Genomic DNA, 6247 nt, shown 5'->3' with positions numbered 1-6247 from the left:
TAAAATCCTAGATACAAAATGAAATGAAATAGAGTACCAAAAATGCCTAGATACAAAATGTAGAATATGAAATATGAGGAACATCGTCTTCCCTAAGGGGTCTGTGATCCAAAGAAATGATGGAAGTCATGGCCATTGACCATGCCTCCTGCCATGAGTGTGAAGATCTGGGCAAGTGTCAAATGGGCTGCTGGCGGTGCCAAGTCTCCATGGAGCAATCTCCTCCGAAAATCTACCATCATCCTCCGTCGTCTAGAAATAAAGCGACGGGTACGGCCTTTGTGTAAGATCATCATGCGGTGCTGCTGGATCATGTCATATGTACATCCTCGAGGTGGAACCATCGGTGCTCTCTAGCAAGATGGGCTATCTCTGTGCTCATGGTCCTGCACCTCGTCCTGCTCCTCATGAATAACTAGGTCTCTGGCAGGGATGCGACGGTGCTCTCTGAGGAATCTCTCTCTGTATCTGGTGATCTCCCTGATGAACAACGCTAAGCAATACTGATCCTCATACTCCATAATCCGAGAGAGAGGTCCAAATCCGTGCCCAAATAAACAGTGAAATCTGCCACGGATCTCATAATATAAAGGGCATCTGCAAACAAAGTGCTCCTCAGTCTCCACCTCCCCCATAGTGCAACAAGGGCATATCCTAGTCTCTCGCCTGGGTCTATGTCTGGTAGCTGTACGATGCATCCTGCCGGCCTCAACGTCTAATCTGTGGGAAGATACCCTGAGCTGGCCCAAGGCAATCCTGAGTGAGTGCGACATATGAACGCCGATATATCCTGGGGATATGATGAAGCCATCCTCTGAAATCCTGAGAAAATGGTCACGATATGTGGCCATCTTCGTAGGAAGCTCCGTGGGATGAACCCAAGTACGAAACGTGTGTAGCTGTAACAAATCTACCCTGATAACCTGGCTGAGCTCATGTCGAGTGAGAGGGAGGCGAGGGGCATCTATGCTGTATCGAAATGGTGGTAGCCTATCCATATCCAAGCCCAGCGAGGTGAGCCATGTGGAGAGTGTGTGGTACCAACAAAAAGTATGACCTCTCTCCGCTAACATCTGCGAGGATGTCAGTGCTAGCCACGGTAATCGTGCTCTGCCTGCTGCTAAGTCTCCGAGTGCCCTGATCCTATGCAAGTATGTAACTAACTGAAATGCTGCATCTAGTGCTAGGGGTGTAGCTCCGAACTCTGCGAACGTAATTTGATGCGGTACCATGGGCTTCGCTCTGATCAATCTGGAGAACATGATGATTTGTAACCTATCTACTCGTCTCCAATCTGCAACACTGAGATCTCCTGCCCAAAAGGGGCTAGCATACATGACTGCAGGTCTCACCAGCGTATCAAAAAGTAAGGACTTCGTGTCGGGATGCTAAAAATGTGACTGTGCACACTGCCTCTCGAGAAGAGCCAAGGCGGCATACCCTCTACTGATCCTATCTCGTGCTGCATGCATCATGGTGAAGACTGGACCTCTAAATGTGGCACCCAAATATGTATACTCCCTGACTAGCTCCACCTCCTACCCATCAAATGTGAAAGAGAACTCGCCTCTCCTATGAACCTGGTATGACGTGTTGAAGACCGTGACTTTGGTCTTCCCAAGGTTTACAGACAACCCTCTGTCCTGACAAAAGCTGTGGAGTGCATGGAGATGTGTCTGTAAACCCTACTGGGAGGAAGAAATAAGAACCACGCCATCTGCATAGAGGAGAATCGGTATCGTGGATCCTACCAGTAAAGAACCTGTACCACCCATCGTTTGTATGTACATCTCTAACTCATCAATATAGAGACCAAAGAGTGTCGGAGACAAAGGACACCCCTGCTTCACCCCTATCATACTACGTACTTCCCCTGACAGCCCCGCTCGTGTCCTGACTCTACCTGTGACTCTCTCATACAAGGCCATGATCGCCCATTGAATCTCCCCATTGAATCCCAAGTCACGAAGTCGCTGGAAGAGTCTGAAATGCGGCACAGTGTCAAATGCCTTTCTGAAGTCCACGAAGCAACAATAGAGCCGTTGCTTACGTGACTTCGCCTCCTCAATCAAAGCCCTGAGTGTGAAGATATGATCTAGAGTCGAGTGCTCTGCACAAAATCCTGCCTGCCCTCTAGCTCTATCTCGGGGGAAAGTAGCATACTGCAATAAACAAGTCTCTCAGGGGGGGTCTCCTGATCCGTACCCAAAGATATCTGGCCCGATGGTCTCTCCTCATGACTGTGAGTATCGATCTGAGATGCTCTCTATAAAGAACTGCCATACCGCTAGATCCTCTGACTCCTCCTGATCGTCTAGTCTGCTGTCGAAAGACAGACTCCCACAAGCATACCCTGTCACCTGCGGCAAGCCTCTCTTTGGGCTCTCATGGGTCTCTGTAAAGAAGACGATGTCCTGATCAAAAAAGGCCTCTCGTAAGTTGCCAGGCTGAGCTGTGAGGGAACCATTACAGTTCCAAACTGTGAAACTCAAGCTATCTGGCAGACTACGTGTCCCATAGGCCTTGTGTCGTCAACTGTGGGCTCCAGCCGGTCTAGATCGCATAGCTCCTATCAAAAGTCTGCCCTCTCTGATCACGGCCCACTTGCCCTCACGACGGGCAACATCCCTCTGTGCAATGAGACGTCTATGCTCCTCCCACTAAAGAGTTGTAAGGTCCTCATCCATGTGAATCGGTGGATGGTCCCTCAATCTGGATCTCCTTCGTAATACTGCAAGACGGGGGCCTCAGCATCTCTGAATCTAATGATAAGTGGCTGGTGCCGTGCTGGGATCCCGGCCCACTCGATATGCAGCTACTATGCCATGATCCTATCCGAGTGTCCCAGATATGAAATCTGTCGCCTAATCCATGGCTGATCTCGTATCTGATCGCTCAACTCCACGGATGCGGATGTTGAGGGCCTTCTGAGCTCGCCGCTGACTCTCGGCAATAGTCTCAGAGACTATGGTCTGCTGGGCCTGTGGGGCTCTACGCACAACGTCCACCCACTCTGAGGTCTTCTGTACCTCTGTCTGCAGTGTGGCCAACCTCTCCTCAACTACTGCACTAGCTGGAGGAGCTACATGCAGCTGCTGGAGGTGATCATCGCATGCCACAACATGCTCCTGAATGCGTGCCTCCAGCTACACTATGCGCTCAGCATGTGTCCGTAACTGGATGTCCCGATCAATATCTCTGGTATGAAGCTGGCGAATATGGGAGTCCTGATCAGATCTATGACTCTCAACTGTCGATAGCTGATCAGTCAGTGTGTGTATCTGTGCTGTGAGAGACTGAATCGCAGTGCCCTGAAGTCTGCAAGTCTCCATGCATTGCATAACTAAATCTCTCAAGCGCAGATTATCTACCAGGACTGCTTCTGCTGTGGAGGGTGAAGGGGAGAGGGGGTACAAGGATGAGGGGGTAAGAGGGTAAGAAGGTGAGTAAAGGAGGGGTGCAGAAAATGGAGGTCCTGAAGAGAGAGATCTGGTAGAAGGAAGTAGGGAGTCAGGGACCGAAGAAGAGCCTACACTAGGGGAGGAAGGGGCTGAAAGGGAGGGTCGGTGGGGAGAGGTGGGAAGAAGCTGGACTAGGGGAGGGGAAGAAGAGGAGGGAAGAGGCTGGGTAGGGAATAGGGAAGGGGAGGAAGAGGAAGGAAGAGGATGGGTAGGGACTAGGGGAGGGGAGGAAGAGGGAGGAAGAGGATGGGTAGGGACTAGGGGAGGGGAGGAAGAGGAAGGAAGAGGATGGGTAGGGACTAGGAGAGGGGAGGAATAAGCAAGGGAAAGGGCTAGGGAGGAATGAACGGGAGCAAGAGGAGGAGGTGAAACTGAAGGAGGGGGAGGAGGAGGATTGAGTAAAGGAGGTGGATAGGAAAGGGTTGGGATTGAGGCAAGGGAGGTAACCGGAAGTGATGGGGGAGATGGAAGTAAAGGAGAGAGAGAGAGAGTGGGAGAGAGAGAGAGAGAGAGAGAGAGAGAGTGGGAGAGAGAGTAGGAGAGCGAGAGAGAAGAGAGAGAGGCGCAGCACACGAGTGAGAGAGAGAGAGAGGAATGAAGCGAGAGAGTAGGCGACACGATAGAGAGGAAACGAAGAGGAGGGGGGGAGAGAGAGAGAGAGAGAGAGAGAGAGAGAGAGAGAGGGAAATGAAGAGGAGGGGACAGAGTAAATAAAGATGAGAGGAAACGGAGAGGAGAGGGGAGAGGAGAGGAAATAAAAAGGAGAGGAAAGAGAGAGAGAGAGAGAGAGAGAGAAGAGAAAAAGAGAGAGAGACGAGAGACGAGAGAGAGAGAAGCATACTAGCATGAGAGAGAGAGAGAGAGAAGAAGAGGAAGAGATGAAATGAGAGAGATTGACGAGAGATAAAAAGAGAGAGAAGCGTACTAGCGTGAGAGAGAGAGAGAGAAGAAGAGGAAGAGAGGAGATGAGAGATATTGACAAGAGATGAAAATTTAGAGAGGGAGGGAGCAAGAGAAAGTATGAGAGAGGAATAGAGAGAGTAAGAATGAAAGACTGTGACTCTCAGAGTAGAAAATCTTACCAATGAGGAGGAGAAATGAGTGGGCGACGATCAAGACGGGATAAAGGAGAGATGTTTTGATGGAAGAATTTGGGAGCTACGATCAATGAGGGATATTAGAGGAGAGATAGTGAAGGAGAATGTAAACATGTGGAAACTTGCAAACAAAACTATCTACCTTGGTGTGTGATTTAGTTGAAACTTAAACAAACAAAACTATAAACCTTGGTGTTTGAGAAGAGAAACGTGTGGAAACTTGAATTTCAAATTTCCCACCTTTTTTAAAACTATGAATCCTTGTGTTTGAAAAGATAAACGTGTGGAAACTTGAAAATTGTGTGAAAAGACAACCTTGTGTTTGAAAAGACAAATGTGTGGAAACTTGAAAAGTGTGAAAAGACAAACATTTGTGAAAAGGAAAACTTGTGGAAACTTGAATTTTAAATTTTTAAAATTTAAAATGAGTTTCACTTTCATTTTCAATTTACTAGTTTAATTTCTCAATTAACATTTTTGAAATATAGTAGAAAAAAATGCATTTTGTGTTGGAATATAGAAAGTATAATTTTAATTTTATCACATTTTTGAAAATGTTAAAAGTACTTTAACTTACATTCGTATATTATTAGTTTAATTTATTTCTTTTTAGGGATAATTAATATATTCTTCTAGGTAAATATTAAAGTTTTTATTTTAAGTCTTATTTTCTTAATTTTACGTTTAAATTTTTATATTTTTCCATAAACTTTAAGTTAAATTAAATTTATTTATATTTCAAATTTTGTGATTTCAAATTAATAAGAATTTACTTTGTCAAAATTTAAACTTCTTATGATTGTGAATTTTAAATTCTTATTAGTTTTAAGTTAAATTAATTTGAATTAAAAAAGGGTTTGGGGGTTTGGGTTTAAGGTTTGGGGACTGGGGGTTTAGGGTTTGGGAGTTAGGGCTTAGGGTTTGGGGTTAGGGGTTTACAGTTTAGAGTTTGGGTTTGGGGTTAGTGTTTAGGGCATTAGTATTTGGGGGTTAGGGTTTAGGGTTTAGGGTTTAGGTTTTGGGATTCAGGGTTTAGGTTTTGGGGTTCAGGGTTTAGGGATTTGGGTTTAGGGTTTGGGGTTAGGGTTTAGGGTTTGTGGGTTAGGGTTTAGAGTTTAGAATTTAGGGTTTGGGGGTTTATGTTTAGGGTTTAGGGTTTTGAGGATTGGGTTTAGGGTTTACGATTTAAGGTTTAGGGTTCTGAGGGGTTTAGGGTTTTGAGTCTAGGGGTTAGGTTTTAGGGTTTTAAGGTTTGGGGGTTAGGGTTTAGGGTTTGGGAGTTTAGGGTTTAGGGTTTAGGATTTACGAATTCGAGTTTAGGGTTTAGGGTTTGGGGGTTTGGGCTTAGGGTTCAGGGTTCAGGGTTTGGGGGTTTGGGTTTAGGGTTCAGGGTTTGGGATTAGGTTTTAAGATTTGAGGGTTTGGGTTTTGGGTTTGGGGTTTGGGGTCTAGGGTTTAGGGTTTAGGGTTTGGAGTAAATTTAAATTTGTAGTTTTTATTATTTAAATTTAAATTTATGAAGATTCTCACATTTCAGATAGCTTAAGGTGTAATTAAAGCCATGCATACTATAAAACCACAACCCATTGGACAGCCACTATCAACCATCATCTTTATCATGAATTCAGAGGGGATGGGCCCGTCAACTACAAGTAAGAGCACCATGCTTCCATGCCAAAATGTTGATCC

The sequence above is a fragment of the Dipteris shenzhenensis genome, chromosome 29 (genome assembly GCF_047967505.1).
Source record: "Dipteris shenzhenensis isolate YYH24624 ecotype China chromosome 29, Dip_SZ_1.0, whole genome shotgun sequence".
NCBI lineage: Eukaryota > Viridiplantae > Streptophyta > Polypodiopsida > Gleicheniales > Dipteridaceae > Dipteris > Dipteris shenzhenensis.
The sequence above is the reverse complement of the archived record's forward strand: the minus strand, read 5'-3'. Positions refer to the sequence as shown.